We start from the raw sequence: 19225 nt of genomic DNA on the forward strand, positions 1-19225 counted from the left end.
TTCACAGTCATTCAATATTTCGAGACTCTTCACATGCCTCATTGCGTCTTGACAGGCGTTTAAGAAGTCTGAAAAGTCTCTTAGTCCCTCTGCATCCTTTGGTTGTATTCTTGGCCAATCTGCGAGCCTGTCTCTAAAGGCTCTCTGTACAACGAAGGCCTGGCCATATCTGTGGTTTAGTTTGTCCCACGCGTCCTTGTAGGCTTCGCTGTCATTTCTATAGAAGGTTCCTTCCAGGGTTTTACGAGCAGGGCCCCCTACATACTTCCTCAAATAATAAAGTTTATCAGCAGATGAGATGGCTCTTGTGTCAATGAGTGACATAAATGAGGCTTTCCACTCAAGGAACTGGATAGGATCGCCATTAAATACAGATGGCTCTGGAACTGGAAGTCTATTTAGAGCTATGCTATCTTGGAAGGCCTTGGCTAGGGATGATACATTTACATCAGTCGACAAGGTTGTGACGTTGGGGGGTTGTCCGCTTGTCGCCGAGGAGGCGCTTGCCGCCGAGGGGGCATAGTGAATTCCTTCGGGACTATTTGAGTGGACGCTGCCTTCCTGTTTGTAAACTTGCAGCCTGGCACGGGCTGTCTTCACGTCCTTATCTGCCTGGAGGCGTACAAGCTCGCGCTTTTCAACTGCAAGCTGCTTTCTTTGTTGCCCCTCTAAATCTTCTATTTTCTCTGTTTGCTTCCTTTCTTCCAGCAACCCTTCATACTCCACCTCCTTAGCGGCAAGATCTGCCGCAGCGTCCACCAGTTTGACTGTCAAAGTGGCGCTTTCATGAGTGATGAATGATTTGTGACTCACTCTCGAGACAGTGGATCCATAGATGGACCGAGCATAGCTGCCTTTAAGCAGTTCTTTGAGACGACATCGTACTTGTTCTCCATCTAATTCTTCGTCAATGTCAAAAATCCTCTCATAGACGACCTTCTTAATCTCTGTTGTAACTGCCTCACATGTATCAATGCAGCTTCTCAGTTCAACTGATGGTGTGTTGTGACCTCGTATTTCAAGGTAGGCGCTCAACACCGCCTCTTTCTCTTCCTCCAGAGCTTCGGACATTAATGCCAATTCCTTTGCATTAAGTTCCGACTTGAGCTGGTTTCTTGACTCACGGACTCCAGTTTTCCACCTTTTATACGCTGAGGTGAGTTTTCTTTCCTTCCTCTGTGCCTCTTCTTGTTGCTTTTCAAGCAATTTAGGGGTTGGATATCTTATTCGGTCTGAGCGTCGGAGGTGCTCCTCGCCGTCCTCCTGACCTTGACCTTTGAGGCTATTTAGGATTTCTTTTTTGTTTAGAATTTTCTTCTCTATACGTTCCCTCTCAGTAGTATCTAGCGTCTGTTCGATAGTCACTTCGAGCTTACTAATTTTAAACTGTAAGCTATCTATTTGATTTTCCAGCTCTAATGGTGGAGAATGGTGCTCAGTCTCTGCTTGCTTCATTTTTAAATATGCAAAATTAAATCTGATCTGAATAATAAATCGTTGTTTTTACTATTACTATAAAAGATCAGATAATCCTTACTATTTTTACTGCACCAAGAATCCTAATTATTTATACTACTCAGAGAGGACCAAAACCTAACACTGAATAATGTGCTGAATAATATTATTATTATTATAAATGTTTCTTTTCATTCCAGTGAATACCCAGTTATGTTACCATTTAGACTGCACATAGTTATCCATAGAGGCATTTTACAGTAGAGTTGATCAGGTACCCTACAGTAGTTATAATCACAGTGCAAAAAACGAGGGTTCTTAATTGTTGACTTCGATTTCTTCTTCAAACTGGCAAGGTGAGCATCAATTTTTTTTTTCTTCTTTTTTTGTATTATTTTTTAAATTATTTTTTAAACACACATATAAACAAACATGACAACACACGATAAGATACACAAGCATTAATACACAGTGTATATCCAACGAAATTACCATTCATACCTATGTCTTATACAGGATATATCCCTAATACCTAATAGAACCAATTGTTCTTATTGAAGATGAATTGTTCCCTTTTAATGAGGTAATTGTTCCATACCTCTGTCTGACCGTCGCCTCAAACCTCCAGCCAGCTATGAATGTTCTTGTTGAAGATGAGTTGTACCCTTTTTAATGAAATAATTGTTCCTTTTCCTTTGTCTGACCGTCGCATCAAACCTTTAGCCAGCTGTCACTGACGTGAAGTCTTTTTTGTCTACAAGACCCATGGAATGGCGCCGAGTTGCTTGATGAATTGTCCGTTGTCCGTTGTCCGTTGTCAGCAACTCAGCCCCCGTGGTTTCGTCGTCGTAGACCAGGCTTCCTCGGTGCAGCGTCGGGCGGCAGGGATGATGAGGGCCAGAGCTCTTACTGTAGCATTTCCCAAGCTGGACTTTACTTCAGACAAAATTAACTCCTTGAGACTGATGGCTATGGTGCGGTATGCCAACCATTTATTGACAGTTTCACCATTTGACACCGTAAGAGCTGAAAGTGGAAACAGACATACAGTCATTCGTTTGTTCAAACCACGTTTCCAGTGAAAGGTATAGCATTTTAGCTAGTTCAGCTCAATACACAAAATATGAAGATTGCCAAATACAACACAAATAACACAATCCATAAATAAACACGTACCTCTTCGCCTTCCAGCTAGGTGCTAAACAAGGTAAGAAGGGGTTTCCTTCACAAACTGTTATATTAATGAGAGATATCCTTTATTTACATTAGTACTCTCTCCCGTCAAGCATTTTTCTGAACTCTAACGTTAACCGGAAGTCGTTGTTGCGCAAGTTAGACACAGCGCGAGCGGGACCACCAGTATCTTCAAAAATAAAAGACAGCATTTCAAAATAAAAGACAGCATAAAACAATTCCACGTAAAATCAAGTCTAACGTTATAAACAGAGGAATTTGGTTCTTTACAAGGCAAGCAAGTAAGAACAAATTCTTATATACAAACGCCGCCTGACCAAAAAGCAAAAGCCTTTTGTGGGAAGAGGGGGGGGGGGGGGGGGGGGGGGGGGGGGGGGAGGCTGCAAATAAAACAAGGTTATGTACATGCATACAAGTAAATAAAATAAAAAGTTACAGTAGCAATAGTATACAAGGAAAATTACAATAAATAAGGGAGAGAGAAGGAAAGAGAGAGAGGTAAAAACAGAAAGGGAGAGTGAGAACCAGAGGGGGAGAGAGAAGAAAAGAGAGAGAGGGAAAAAGAGAAAGGGAGAGTGAGAACCAGAGGGGGAGAGAGAAGGAAAGAGAGAAAGGGAGAGTGAGAACCAGAGGGGGAGAAAGAAGAAAAGGGGAGATGCACAGATACTGTTTACATTTAGAATGCCTTGTTGAATGCATCCAGTGAAATGAACACATCAATGCATAATTTTATTGTAAAAAGAATGCATAATGTTGTGTTAATTCTACGACAAGAGATATGTAATGTTAGTTACCTGAAATTATTTCGTTTTGGGGGGGGGCCTGTATAATATCGGTGTCGGTTGATATCGGTATCAGATATTAAGAGTTCGACAATATCGGTATATCGGATATCGGTAAAAAAGCCAATATCGAACATCCCTATTGGGGATGCCAAGTCTTATTCTTTTTTTACAACCTATATTTTGATAATACGTTATTAGATCTACAACCCGTTGCAATATGGGACCGTTATAAGTTTCAAGTTTCAAGTTTCTTTAATAGTTGTCATACAGAAGTACAGAATACTTTTGTACAAAATGCTTCTTACTGTTGCGCTCCAGAGACTGTGCATGACAAGATAAGTATGAAATAAAAACATAGTAAAAATTAGAAGTAAAAAAAGAGGTCACAGTGTTCAGTTTAGACATATGTACAATGTTTGTAGACGTAGTTACCATACAATATACAATACTGTGCAGTGTACTAATATACAATGCTATATAGTGCAAGGCATAAATGGACGAGGTGCAGTTTAGGTACAATTCACAGTAGGTGTACGAGTTGTAGTGCAAATCCTTTATCAATAAATATAAAGTGTAAGTGTGTTTGTGTGATCTAAAGTGTGGAGAGTGGGTGCTGCAGTGTGTTGTTTGTTTGAGTGAGTGTGTGCGTGTGGGTGTGTGTGCTGTGTGCATTTGATGGTTGTTGCATAGTGATTATTGTTCGTTTAGCGATTATTGTTAGTTTAGCAGCCTGATGGCCTGGGGATAGAAGCTCCTTCTGAGTCTTTCTGTGCTCGCCATAAGACTCCGGTATCGCTTGCCTGACGGCAGCAGTTCAAAGAGGCAGTTGTTCGGGTGGCTCGAGTCCTTAATAATTCTCTTAGCCTTCCCCTTGCACCGCTTGTTGTAAATGTTCTGGAGGGTGGGAAGCCCCCCTCTAATTGTGCGTTCGGCTGAACGTGTCACTCTTTGTAGTCTGCTACGGTCTTGTGCAGTGCTATTCCCAAACCAGGAGGTGATGTTGCCGGTCAGGATGCTCTCTATTGTACATGAGTAGAAGTTCCTAAGGATCTTCTGACTGACTTGGAACTTCCTTAGGCGCCTGAGGAAGTAGAGGCGTTGTTGTGCCTTCTTCACAACACTGTCAATGTGTGTGGTCCATGTCAAGTCCTCGGATATGTGGGCTCCGAGGTACTTGAAACTGTTCACTCTCTCAACTGGCCGATAGTGGTATCGTTTCACTAACAGCGAGCTCAAAGAAAGTGTTACAAAAGAAAGTGTTACAAAAGGAGGTGTTACAAAAGAAAGTATTACAAAGTGGCGGAATAAATGTAACCACATCGTCCATGTTTGGATTCATTAACACTAGCACAGCCATGGAGAAAATTACACTAATTCCTGCCGGGAACGGGTCAGATCTGACCCGACAGCCTTTAGAATGGAGATGGGAGGGAGAGAAGGGAGGGAGGGTCAATGAGGGAGGGAGGGAGGGAGAAGGAGAAAGGGAGGGAGAGAGAGAGGGAGGGAGGGAGAGAGGAAGGGAGGGAGGGAGAGGAAGTGAGAAGTAGGGAGAGGGAGGTATAGAGAGAGGGAAAGAGAGGGAGAAAGAGAGAGGGGGAGGGAGAGGGAGGGGGGAGAGAAAGGGAGAGAGTGAAAGGGAGGGAGAGAGTGAAAGGGAGGGAGGGTCAAGGAGGGAGGGAGGTGGCCGCTCAGCAGAAATAGCTGAAATAACGTTCTAATTCCATTTTCCTTTTTTTTTTCTACTTTTCCTCCTCCTATTTTTTCTGTATTTTCTCCCATCCCAATTTAGTCGTTATGCCAATTCCCCCCTCCCCTTCCTGGTCGTTGCGCGCATTTGCCCCCCACTTGCCGGTCTAGGGAGCGCTGAAGTCTATCACATGCTTCCTCCGATACATGTGGAGACAGCCAGCCGCCTCTCACTGGGGAAGTGTAATGTGTGGGAGGATCACACTACCTCCCCCAGTTCCCTCCCTCGCTGTGCAGGCGCCCTGACCGACCTTTAGGAGTCGCTGTTTACAACGACCAGGATACACCCCAACGACTTCCCACCTGCTGACACTGCCAATTGTATCAGTATGGACGACCGACCAAGCCGGAGGTACCGCTGACAGCCGGATTCAATACCAGTGTCTCTGTGGTGGTAGACAGATGCTTAGTCCGCTGCGCTACCCGGCCGCCCTAATTCCATTTTCCTGAAGTAATTTTGAAATTTCTGAAACCGTGCGAGATAAAACGGGTACTTTTAGGAAAAGTCATTGAGTGACAGAGCTGGAGCTCGACCGAGTGAAGAGGATACATTTATTGAAAATGCCTAGGGGTCATGTGACCCCTTGTCGGCTGTGCTAGTGTTAAACTGGAGTCCACATATCATATTGCATGTAACAACAAACGTTACACGACAGTCACAGTGTAATTCTTCTCGGTTCTGCAAATAATGCAGACGTTCAGGTTGAGCTCAAGTGCATTTACTGGGCAACAACCTTTTCAAATCACAGAACAGACTGCCATACAAAATGCTTTAAACAAACTTATTGTTACCAAAAAGCATTACAATAACAGCGTTGTGATCGTATAGTATGAATTAGTTCCCATTACGGTTCCACCAATGCAATACCATGATAGCTCTTCACACAAAAACAGGAAGCATGAGCATTGAACGAGATTGCTTCAGTCGGCAGCCCCGAAACAAACTGCAATGTAATCCTTGGGGGAATTTGTGTATCTAAGTACATCCTCTCAGGGACGTGCACAGGACTTTAGAGGGGCAGGTGCTCAAAGGCTGAAAAGGGCACTACACTTGCGTGTATATATTAACCGAGAGCGTGTAGCGCGCAAGCATGATTTTTAAGGGCCCTTTTCGGGCGGGGGGGCCCCTTTTTATGCTTTTTGGGGGGTTTTGGTGATCAAATATTGAATATTGAACTATAATAATCAGTGCAGGAGCTCACTTATCCTTGAAAGACACTTTTATCACTGACTTAAAAGGCCCATACATCTCCATAAATGGTCAGGGGGGAGGGAATAAGTGCTTACCCTACAGACCCCAAGAAGTGCTGTATATTCTGTATTGTTTAATATAAATGCATTTTTTATTCCAATCCCGATTTGTATTTGAGATTCCCAAATCCCATCGGACTTGACTTCTTCGTGTCCCTCAATGAGTGTAATACCAGCATTCAACTGTATGCGCCACAGCGGTTTCTATCATCATCATCATCATCATCACCACCCACGCTATGCATAAAATATATAGGTCCGCGGAGAGGCACGCTGAGGAGGCGTGCAAACTGCAATGAAATATGGGGCATCTCTCTCTCTTTACCTAATATTTTGATTCTATCGTGACATTTTTCAGTTGGAAGGGAAGTCTATATGCGTAACGGTAAAAAGATTTGTATTTAATTTTTTTTTTCAAAAAGGGCACTTTTTTGATGAGGCTCAAAAAGGCAGGTGCTCAAGCACCCCTTGGCCTCTATGTGTGCACGTGCCTGCATCCCCTAAAAGTGCTTGTTTTTGCCACTGACAGGCTCAGACTGTCTGAAGAGTCCTCTATATCCTACCCAAAACAGAAGTCTCACTTGAGCAGAAATCTTGCTCTGAAATCCAGCTAGGTGTGAGTTGTTGCAAGAAGACACGGTGGAAGAGTGATTTGTTGTGTTGGAGTAAAGAAAGCGTATAGTGTTACAATTTGCATAGTTTTCCTTTGTTGGATAGGGACACGCTGAAGTTGTGGCTAGCTACAAATGGATGAAAACACTACTGTCCATACCATCGGGTCTGCAGTGACCATTTTGACTGGAGGCGAAGAAGAAATCCTACACCAAAGCACTTTTTCCTAAAGGAGAATGCTGTTCCAAGAGTGGGGAGACCTGCTGCAGACAGAGTGGAGGTAATGTCATTAGCTAAAGCTATTGATTTGATCTGGAATGTTAGAAGAGAGACCAGAAGATGTGAAATATAAACACAAAGGATCCTTTTCATACTGTTGTCAGACAGTTAATAATAACCAGTGGCAAAAACAAGCACTTTAGTGGAGGTACTTTGACGTGCACAAATGCCCCCAATGATTACATTGCAGCCCGTTTCACAGCTGCTGACTGAAGAAATCTCACTCAATACTGGACCAATTCAAAAAAGTCTTATATTGTCCCTATTAGTAATTTAGACCCCAAATGATGGTTTAACAATTACCCATTAAAATGGAGTTATGGGGGGCGGTCAGGTGGCGTAGCGGAGATTGCGCTCGTCACCAATGCAAGAGGCTGTGGTCTCGACTCCCGGAGTCAGCATTGCTTGGGGCTTGGGCTGATCGCTATACTAACCCGTTTGGCTGGGTTAGGGGGAGGGCAAGTCATGGGTGGGAATCTGGCGTTGTGGACAGCGACGTCTACAGGTCTGGGCGCTTGCTCAGCGGAGGCAGGACTTGATGAAGGCAGCGTGACCTCCCACGCGTTACACTTCACCAATGAGAGTCCTCGCTGCCAGAGGGCGGCTACGTGGCGCAGTGGGCAAGGCGCTCGCAACGAATGCTGGAGACTAGGCTCGAACAGGATGCCTCCTGTTCGAGCCCCGCTCTCCACATTGCTTTCAGTTTAGCTGGTCGTCCACAGTAATACACATTGGCCGCATTACGGGGAGGGAAACTGAAGGGTGGGGATCGGGCGTTGTGGACAGCGACTCCTACAGGTCGGTTGGTGCGCCTGCGCAGTAGAATCAAGAAGCGACGGGGGCGGGGCCCCTCCAAAGCCCAGACCCCCGACGCTGAAAGATCGAGCCGCGCAGGTGAAAAGATGCGACGGCTGTTACCTCGAGTATCGGAGGGGACTCGTGCTATGTATGACTTAGTCCACATTGCAGACGGCTAGTGGGAGACAAGAAACAACGTTCGAAGACAGGGGAGGGTTGAATTGGACGATATGAAAATAGAAAAGTGGGAGAAAAAGTGGATAAAAAAAAAAGAAGAGAGTCCTCGCTGCCAGGTGAAAAAATAGTCACTGGCTGTTGCCGGGCGTGTCGGAGGAAGCGTGCGGATGACTTCAGGGTTCCCTTGTACCGACCAGTAGGAGAACATGCGCACAACAACCAGGTAGGGGAGGGGGGGAATTGGCACAACGACTAAATTGGGACGGGGAGAAAACAGAGAAAAAAATCTGAGAAAGAGAGGATAAATTATTATAATCTTTTTAATGGAGTTATGGTTCTTCGTCTGAAATATTTATTGAGATGTACCTATAAATAGGTATATGAAAATGTGAAAAAAAATGATCCAGCAAGCAAATCATGGATGCTAAAAAGGTCTCAAGCTAGGAGAGATAGAAATCTGACAGCTTTGATTTTTATGAAAACTACACATTCTTTATACCGACACAGAGGGGATATATGCGTAAATGTTGGACTGTGAGTAGTCTGACATGGTTGTCATCAATTCCATTAACAGAGAGTCTGAATCACAAGTCAGCATGTCCAGCAAAATCCTGCGAAGCTTCTGATTGGCTGGGCTGGAACAGAGCGAATAATTTAGCTTGTAGCACACTTTCAAAATGTACTGCCCCACGAGTTGACGCAAATAAGGAGGGCTATGGTTGGTCAATTCAAATGTCTGTCATACATTTTTTTTTATCTCACACACATCCAAAACCTCTAAACCGTTTTGCACACATTCATTTAGTTTGACAGTTATTGAGAGTAAATGAGTTTGAATATTGCCACCAGTGATGTTTGTTTAAAGTGTCCCTTTAACCACTTTTTAATAGTTGTGCCCCAGATGTCAGGGGCTGGTTGCATGAAACACTTTAAGTTTTCTCGTTACATTTACCTTTAGTCATTTAGCTGATTCTTTTATCCAAAGTAACTTAAAATTGTGAAATTGGCAGGTTCTGGATATTGTCAGTAGAGAAGTATGAGAAGTATAACACTTAAGGTTTAACGTTCGGTGTCCCACCGGTGGGACGTTTTGCACTTGCTTGCACTTCGCGGCACTTTGCGCTCGTCTGCTCCGAAAGCGATCCCAGACGAGCGCTGATTGCAACGAGAAGTTATTTGTTTCGACTCGCGGGTCTGAATGAATGGAAGTGGGCGGCCATTTAGGATAATCACACTGAATTATTGCAGTAAACACATTACAAAAACCTTTGTTAAACACACATTTTCCGTGAGATTTTTATAAACGTTGGACCTGTACTACATAGGCTACTGTAAGACTTCAGGCTATGGAACCGTTATGTTTTCCAGCTCCTACCTCTCAGCTGGAACCCAAAAACAGGCACCTGGCAACAAGTCAACACAAAAGTAAGGAGCAAATATTTTATTTCAGTGTGTTCAAATCAGACTCATGCATGTGCTATAAGTATAAAGTAAATCGCTAATTACTTTGGGTATGCAATCGTCAGGCGTTTTATGCAAAATGTGGGGTAAGCTTAATGTCTCCCTAGCTGAGGATCTTACTTAAGGGTGTTTCACAGAATCCCTTAATTTGTTTCCTTAGTTAAGGAAAGACTGTTTACTGCAGTCAAAGAGATTCAACAGCAGATTAATTCTAGTTCCATGGATACTGCTCTACGTTTTTTTCCTTACTTTGCTTGCTAAGGTCTTTTGTGCAATGTTTTACGTCCTTAAGTATGAAACCAATATAAGGAGAAAACCTTAATTACGTGTTGACAGAGTCACTTATGGGGCGACAATAAGTTGGTCATGATGACAAGGACTTCTCACTTAGCCATTAACCGGCGTGGTTTATTTTCACATTGCATCCAACAGTACATGAGAGTCCTTCTCTTGTGAGAGCGAGACGGAGGAAGAGACAGAGGGGGAGTTAACATCTCCTTTTATACCTCTTACCTGGCGGCAGCATTAACAGCTCCGCCTATAGCGCCCTCTTGTGGAAACAGTTAGACAGTTACATGCAATTATACACATCACATAACTTTAACATTACGTAAGGAAACCTTTTAAGGAAAACCTTAGAAGACTTAAGGGTGTTTTGTGCAATCGATTTTATTTTAAGGAAACCTTAACTCGGATTTGAAGGAAAATCTTAACATAAGATGCTTTGTGAAACCGGCGCCGGGTATCTAACGGATGGCTACTACGAGACTAGACTGTAAGCCGAAGCAGATGAGCACTTTCAAATTCCCCTCAGACCTCTGCATCTCGCCCCTCTCCTCTGCTCTGCTCTTCTCTGCTATCCTTTGCTATCCTCTCCTCTCTCCTCTGCTATCCTCTCCTCTCCTCTGGGCGTTCATCCAGATCTAAGTGTGATTTACATGCCGTTATCCATGGCTGACCGACCAATAAGGCACATCCATCAATAAAACATTCAGCGTTTTGGAACGCTGTTCGCATTCGGCTCAGAATTCACGCCGGACCACACAGCTGTGCGGAACAAAAGGTCAGGAACGTGCCTTGTGTCAGTATTTGGGTGAAATAGCTTTGATGGAAAAACCTCAGGGGTGGAAATGAAGAGCTTTACTTTTGACAGCTCACCTTCTGAAACCCTCTATGTCTGAAGTGTTTTTTTTCTTTTCTGATTGAAATAAGACATACCCACTATTTTTGAATGGTTGGACGTTTTAGAGGAAGATAGGTCGGCGAGGAGAAGTATGTGGTTTGGGAGGTTTTAGCGCTGCACTGAACTCTTTTCTGTCAGTGTTGTTACTGTACCAGCAGGGGGCTGACAGGTATGTACTGTATAAGTAGGTATTCCTCAAGGAGAAATCTGTTACAACAATTAAGCAGAAGAGCCTGAGAGGGAGACAGTTATTGCGGTTGCAGCTGTTATGTTACTCAATATAATATATGACCTCCAACAAGCGATTATCGCCCTTAATGCTGCCCAACATCCCGTCTTAAAATAATAGTCAGGTTGAAATGGTATTTTAAGAGGTACATTTGTTAGCATGTGTTGCTTGTTCACCTGTGTAAGCAGAAATGTCACCATTGCTAGACAACAAAGTGACTAACTTGGTTGACAGTCTAGATTACTGCAACCGTAATGAAATCAACCTGCTAATTTAGCCAAATGACACCCAATACTGTTTTTTGTGTACAAAGTACAAAAGTGACAAATAATTTTTCATTGTCAAATGTGGTGAATTCCGTGGCTTTGTGTCATGGGTAAGATACACTGGAAGTCCACCTCAGTGGTGTGAGGTTTTGGTCCGCTCCCTGCCACACGCTCCGTTCCTTTAAGGTACTATGTGATTAATGCATTCCCCGCCACGCGCTCCGTTCCTTTAAGGTGCCGTGTTTGATTGGTGCTTTCCCCGCCACACGCTTTTGGAGCAAGTATCAATCTCATCCTGCAGCTGTCACAGCTTGTAATTAGCGTCCCTGAAGGCTTTATATGCTCAGACCCCCTTACTATCGATGTTGGGTCGTTTTGAATTACACCTGCATATACCTGCCTTCCCCGTCGCTGTGGCTGTCTTTTTGCTCTCCAGGATCTTTTGTGGAGAACTGCTGTGGAGAACCTGGTTCCCCGTTCGGAGCTACGCCTCGTAATCTGCCCGCTTCTCGCGTTGCGCTCTGGTGAGTTTTTGGAAACTGTCTTTTGGATTATCAGTTTTTTGTGTGTTTGGTGAACACCGAAGAGATCCCGTTTTTGTTTGTACTGGACTCACCTAATTTTTGTGTTAGATTAACACTGAAGATACCGTATTGTTTTTTCTCTGGACTCTGCTAACTTGTGTGTGGTACACCGAAGATCAAGTCACTTGGATTTATACTGGATCAGTCACCTCTCTGCCTCTGTGTGTGCGCTGGGCTAACTCTGATTTCTCTCTCTCTCCGTTTCCACCGGGAGTGAAAGCTGGGAGGATCTGCAGAGCCGCTTCAACGTCACTAGCCAATTCCTCACCACTACCTACTGGGAGTATCTGCAGAGCCGCAACAATCTTCACATGCCAGATTCCCTGTTTGTTCGATTGCTGTACTTCATTCCATCTTGTGACTCTGTAAATAAATACGCCCTTGCTTTGGCTAACTCTGAACTTCCTCTCTGTGCCGTTGCGTTTGAGGTCGGTTACAAACCCTAACATTACGACCCAACCATGACGACCTCAGCCGACACAGAGAGGGTCAGAACAGCGTTGGCAGTCCAGATAGAGTTAACCAACGACCACAGCCTACAGCTAGGTGCGGCTGCGGCTGCTGTACAGGAGCTCCGAGAGCAGGTCCTGCCTATTCAGGGGTCCCTTGGCTCTCTGGCTAGCCAGCAGTCTAATATTTTCCTCCAATTACAAGCGCTGAGTGAAACCGTTAACACCTTGCTTGTAACCCCACTTACTTCAGGAGCCTCGGCCGGAACATCACCCGCAGCCCTGGCAGGCCCCGCGCCTCCCGATCCCGCACCTCGGGAGCCCCGTCTCTCCGAACCACGGTTGTTCGATGGTAACTTCGAGGATTGTGCCACATTCATCATGCAATGTGAGTTGGTTTTTCGTCATCAACCCAGCCGATTCACTTCAAGGGGAGCCCAAGTGGCTTACATGACTAACTTGCTCTCAGGCCGGGCAGCCCAGTGGGTCACTGCCTCCTGGGCAATGGGGGCAGATTTCTGTTTTTCCTACCCAGACTTCGTGGCTGAGCTCCTCAGGGTTTTCCACCACCCAGCCCGTGGCCAGGACCCTGGAGCCCGGTTGGGTACCTTCCGGCAGGGCAGTGGCGGGGTCACCGACTACGTGCTGGAGTTCAGACTGGCGGCAACGGAGAGAGGTTGGAACGATCAAGCACTTCGTCTCACCTTCATGAGGGGGCTCAACGACGCTGTCAGGGATCAGCTCGCGACCCGTGAGGAACCTGAGTCCCTCGAGGACCTGTTCAGCCTCGCCATTCGCATCTACGGACGCCTCCAGGAGAGAAGACGTGAGAGAACCCGACAGGGACCTCCAGAGGCACTCCAGACCCCCCGTACTCGTGACGGTACTGCGGGCCGCCCTGCTCCCAACACGACTGGTGGCTCTTTTCCCTCCCGTTCGGTGCCCGGGGAGGAAAGCTGAACGGGAGGCGAGGTTCAGGTCCGGCCTTTGCCTCTACTGCGGTCGGGATGGACACCGTATCGCCAACTGCCCCACCCGGCCAAAAGACCAGGCTCGCCGGGACCCCGGGAGATCCTGGTGAGCCGTTTTTCTCGTTCCCAGAGCCGTGCACCACCTAGCCGTCTGATGAGCGTCACCCTGGCCTGGGCGGACCAACGGGCCACGGTGGAGGCACTCATTGACTCGGGGGCTGACGAGAGTTTCCTAGACTTCGAGTTTGCTACCCGGGCCAACATAGTGAGGCCATTGGAGGTATTCGCATTGGACCAACACCGCCTGGCTGACATCACTCAACGCACCTGCCCTGTCCTGCTCACCATTGCTGGTAACCACGTTGAGAGACTCCAGTTTTGTATCACCAGATCCCCTCTTGTCCCAGTAGTCCTGGGCCGGCCCTGGCTCGCGCTGCACGAGCCCCACATCGCCTGGTCCTCCGGTACCATCAGGGGGTGGAGCTCCTCCTGTCATGCCCAGTGTCTTCAGGCGGCGTCCTGTCCCTCGCCCCGGAGATCCGTTTGTGAGCCGCCTCCGGACCTCTCGACCATACCCCCCGAGTACCACGACCTCATGAAGGTTTTCAGTAAGTCCAGGGCTCAGGCCCTTCCGCCTCACCGGCCTTACGACTGTGCCATCGACCTCCGCTCAGGGGCTCCCCTTCCCGGCAGCCGCCTCTACAGTCTGACCGTCCCTGAGAAGGCAGCGATGGATCAATACATCTCTGAGTCCTTGGAAGCAGGACTCATTCGGCCTTCCTCCTCTCCTGTGGCGGCCGGCTTCTTCTTTGTTGGGAAGAAGGACGGAGACCTTCGACCCTGCATCGACTATCGCCAGCTCAACGAGATCACCATTAAGAACAAGTACCCTCTTCCTCTCATGAACTCCACCTTCGAGCCTCTCACCCAGGCTACCGTCTTTACCAAGCTGGACCTCCGGAGTGCCTACCATCTAGTCCATATCCGAGAGGGCGATGAGTGGAAGACCGCCTTCAAGACTCCCAGGGGCCACTACGAGTACCTGGTTATGCCGTTCGGCCTCACCAACGCTCCGGCAGTATTCCAGGCGCTCATGAACGACGTCCTTTGTGACATGCTGGAGGAGTTTGTGGTAGTATACCTAGACGACATCCTCATCTTCTCCAAGACCCTCGAGGAACACATCCAGCATGTCCGCCGTGTGCTGGAGCGCCTCCTCCACAATCGGCTCTTCGTCAAGGCGGAGAAGTGCCGATTCCACTCCGACTCCGTCGATTACCTGGGCTTCATCGTGGAGAGAGGCTTGACCCGAGCTGATCCTCGCAAGATCCGGGCCGTGGAGGAGTGGCCGGAACCCACCTCTCAGAAGGAGTTACAGAGCTTCCTCGGGTTCGCCAACTTCTACCGAAGGTTCATCCGGAACTACAGTCAAGTGGCAGAACCGCTTACCAGGCTGACCTCTCCCGCCCTGCCGTTCGACTGGTCCCCAGCGGCGTGTGCTGCGTTCCGCTCCCTCAAGAAGAGGTTCACTTCCGCCCCGATCTTGCTCCATCCAGACCCCAAGAGACAGTTCATCGTAGAAGTGGACGCCTCGGATACTGGACTGGGAGCTATCTTATCCCAGCGGTCGGCAACAGACCAGAAGGTACATCCGTGCGCCTTCTACTCGCGTCGTTTCCTCCCTGCCGAGAGGAACTATGACATCGGCAATCGGGAGCTGCTGGCAGTCGTGGCTGCCTTGGAGGAGTGGCGTCATTGGCTAGAGGGGGCCGAGGACCACAAGAACCTGACGTACATCCGTGCTTCCAAGCGCCTCAATGGCCGGCAGGCAAGATGGGCCAGCTTCCTCAGTCGGTTCGACTTCTCGCTGACATTTCGCCCTGGTTCCCGCAACACGAAGGCCGACTCCCTGTCCCGGTTACACTCCAAGGGGGCTCCAACCACTGAGGACCCGACTCCCATCCTCCCTGAGGCCAGGGTGGTAGGAGTAGTCACCTTGGGCATTGAGGGGGTGGTAAGGCGTGCCCTACGCTTCCATCGCGCTCCAGGCAATGTACCGGTTCATCGTCTCTTCGTCCCCGACTCGGTCCGGTCCCGGGTCCTCCAGTGGGGCCATACCAGCCGGTTCGCCTGCCACCCGGGCGTTCATCGCACGTTCTCCTTCCTGGCTCGTCGATTCTGGTGGCCCACCATGAGGAACGACGTCAAGGAGTTCGTACTGGCCTGCGCAGTCTGCGCCCGCAGCAAGGCCTCCCACCAGGCACCCTCCGGGCTATTGCAGCCGCTTCCCATTCCGAGCCGTCCTTGGTCACATGTGGCGCTGGACTTCGTCACGGGTCTTCCTTCTTCCCAGGGGAACACGTGCCTACTGACCGTGGTGGATCGGTTCAGCAAGGGGGTTCACCTCGTGGCCCTTCCCAAGCTTCCCTCGGCGGCCGAGACGGCGGACCTCCTGACACGCCACGTGTTTCGCCTCCATGGTTTTCCCCAGGACGTCGTCTCGGACCGGGGGCCCCAGTTCACTTCCCAGGTATGGCGGGCTTTTTGCAAGGGATTGGGGGCAACGGTCAGTCTTTCCTCTGGTTTTCATCCCCAGACTAACGGACAAACGGAGAGGATGAACCAGAGTGTGGAGTCTGCTCTTCGGTGTGTGGCTGCCGAGAGACCAGCTTCTTGGAGCCGTTTCCTTCCCTGGGTCGAGTACTCCATCAACTCCATGGTCAGTTCCGCCACCGGCCTCTCACCCTTTGAGGTATCCCTGGGCTACCAACCCCCTCTTTTCCCTGCACGGGAGTCGGAGGTGGCAGTTCCCGCCGTACAGGACCACCTCGACCGGTGCCGTCGGGTCTGGGAGATCACCAGGACCGCGCTGCTCCGGTCATCGGAGCGCGCCAGTCGTGGGGCTGACCGACGCCGGGTTCCTGCGCCGACGTACCACCCTGGGCAGAGGGTGTGGCTTTCCGCAAGGGACCTTCCACTTCGGTCCTCGGCCAAGAAGCTTAACCCCCGGTTCGTCGGTCCTTTTGAGGTTCTGAAGGTACTCAGTCCGGCGGCGGTGAGTCTTAAGCTTCCTGCGTCCATGCACATTCACCCCGTTTTCCATGTGTCCCGGGTTAAGCCTGTCTCTCTCAGTCCCCTGATGCCTCCTGCTCCGGAACCACCTCCTCCCGAGATGGTGGACAGTCACCCCCAGTGGCAGGTCCACCGGTTGATGGGCGTTCGACGGCGGGGTCGGGGGTTCCAGTACCTGGTGGACTGGGAGGGGTACGGTCCGGAAGAACGGAGCTGGGTCTCCCGCCAGCTCATCGTGGATCCCGGCCTGATCACCGACTTCCATCGTGCCCATCCAGGCGAGCCGGGTCGGGCTGGTCGCCGGGTGGCTCCCGTGGAGGGGGGGGTACTGTGAGGTTTTGGTCCGCTCCCTGCCACACGCTCCGTTCCTTTAAGGTACTATGTGATTAATGCATTCCCCGCCACGCGCTCCGTTCCTTTAAGGTGCCGTGTTTGATTGGTGCTTTCCCCGCCACACGCTTTTGGAGCAAGTATCAATCTCATCCCGCAGCTGTCACAGCTTGTAATTAGCGCCCATGAAGGCTTTATATGCTCAGACCCCCTTACTATCGATGTTGGGTCGTTTTGAATTACACCTGCATATACCTGCCTTCCCCGTCGCTGTGGCTGTCTTTTTGCTCTCCAGGATCTTTTGTGGAGAACTGCTGTGGAGAACCTGGTTCCCCGTTCGGAGCTACGCCTCGTAATCTGCCCGCTTCTCGCGTTGCGCTCTGGTGAGTTTTTGGAAACTGTCTTTGGATTATCAGTTTTTTGTGTGTTTGGTGAACACCGAAGAGATTCCGTTTTTGTTTGTACTGGACTCACCTAATTTTTGTGTTAGATTAACACTGAAGATACCGTATTGTTTTTTCTCTGGACTCTGCTAACTTGTGTGTGGTACACCGAAGATCAAGTCACTTGGATTTATACTGGATCAGTCACCTCTCTGCCTCTGTGTGTGCGCTGGGCTAACTCTGATTTCTCTCTCTCTCCGTTTCCACCGGGAGTGAAAGCTGGGAGGATCTGCAGAGCCGCTTCAACGTCACTAGCCAATTCCTCACCACTACCTACTGGGAGTATCTGCAGAGCCGCAACAATCTTCACATGCCAGATTCCCCGTTTGTTCAATTGCTGTACTTCATTCCATCTTGTGACTCTGTAAATAAATACGCCCTTGCTTTGGCTAACTCTGAACTTCCTCTCTGTGCCGTTGCGTTTGAGGTCGGTTACAAACCCTAACAAGTGGTCCATCTACAAACATGAACAAACAAAAACAATTTCAGTAATGGTAAAAGATTATGAAAAATAACGTGACTTCATGTCCACATCAAGGCAAGGATGACTTGTCAAGTCAAATTGTATTTATATTGCACATTTCAAACAAAAGGGAAAAGGTGAGTCACAGAAAAACAACAATGATATTGTTGGTACCCACATGTTAGAAACGCTATTGTCATTTAAACATTGAAATGTCAAGGTCAATTTTATTCATATAGCACATTTAAAATTAACCAAAGTTGCACCAAAGTGCTTTACAATGTAAAACAAACATACCAAAAAACAACAACACATCAACAATGATAACAAAAAGAAATAAAACACAATCAAGAAGACCAGGGATGGACCAGGGATGCACCAGGGATGTACAGCTTAACGAGCCTCAAAGGCCAAAGAAAATAAATAGGTCTTCAGCTGGGACTTCAAAATCCCTACAGTCTGAGCAGATTTTATTTGCACATTATTGCTCAATTGTAACTGTTGTTTCATTGGTTATAAATTACTGGTAATCTATACCATGTACAGTAGGCTAGCCTACTTACTAACAATTATCTTTACTAATCCTACAACATAGATATACAATGGGCCTCATTCAACAATACTCTCTTATTATTTGTCTTATATTCTTGCTTACCTGTCTGTTAAGAGAACAATAAGAAAAGCCACTGCCACATTCATCAAGCCGTTCTTAACGTCGAAATCTGTTCTTACCCAGGTGTGTTGCATGATGAATCCCACTCATTCTTAAACTCAAATGCGCGTTCGCGCTCAATTAATTTGCATACAGACATGCCCACATGCTCCTTATAAGGCGGGTGAGGCGTATGCAAAACAGCGTGAGAGTTTTGGTATTGCTTGCTGATCCATTCAACAGGAAGCGATTTGCCTGAGTTGCAACTGATCTCAAAATGAGATTAGATTCAAATGTATTGTTATTATAAAGCACAAGTACAATACACCATCCAACCAGAGAGGATAAATGCATTTAATGCTCCAGAAATAAATACATACAAATAAATAAATAAACGGCTCAGCGAGGCAGCCTTAGTGCACGTCCGAGCGCACGCACGCACGCACGCACCCACGCACGCACGCACACACACACACACACACACACACACACACACACACACACACACACACACACACACACACACACACACACACACACACACACACACACACACACGCACACGTCTCACGCCTCACGACTCAGTGCATGTGTGTGTGTTCCTGTGGGTTGCCCATCGCATGTGTGTGTGTGTTAATCTGATGACAAATAAAGATTTATACTTATACGTATTGTATATGTGTGAAATGAATCGTTCCAGCAATGTAGGCTTTGTCAATACTGAATGACTGCGGCATGTGTTGTGTCTGAGTTGATGCTCCAGAGTATTCCATACATCTCAATCTGAAACGGTTAAGCAGCCACTCATCTGGCTCTGCAAATAGA

The sequence above is a fragment of the Notolepis coatsorum genome, assembly GCF_963971535.1.
Source record: "Notolepis coatsorum genome assembly, chromosome: 10".
NCBI classification, from domain to species: domain Eukaryota; kingdom Metazoa; phylum Chordata; class Actinopteri; order Aulopiformes; family Paralepididae; genus Notolepis; species Notolepis coatsorum.